This window comes from Tupaia chinensis, unplaced genomic scaffold, assembly GCF_000334495.1.
Source record: "Tupaia chinensis unplaced genomic scaffold, TupChi_1.0 Scaffold139785_1, whole genome shotgun sequence".
Lineage (NCBI taxonomy): Eukaryota > Metazoa > Chordata > Mammalia > Scandentia > Tupaiidae > Tupaia > Tupaia belangeri.
The window spans coordinates 631,533-631,828 of record NW_006199665.1 but is presented as its reverse complement, the minus strand read 5'-3'; positions in this window follow the sequence as shown (position 1 = coordinate 631,828).

Sequence of the window (296 nt, the reverse complement as noted above, 5' to 3'; positions counted from 1 at the left end):
CCCCGGCCCACCTCATGCGTTCCTGCCGCAGCCGCTCCTTCTCCTTCTCCGCGTGCTCGGCCTGGGCCTTCAGGGCCTTCTCGCGCTCCTCTTTCTCCCGAGCCGCTCGGCGGAACTGCTCGAAGCTGTCGCTGGAGGACTTGGCCGTGGAGGACGGCGTGGTCGGGTGCTTCTGCACCAGGCTGGCCCAGGAGCCCATGTTCTTGATTTTCAGGTCCTGCAGGCAGAAGCCAGTGTCCGGAGAGAGGCCCGCCGCGCCCGAGGGTCAGGCAGGCCCGCCCGGCCCTCCCGCGCCA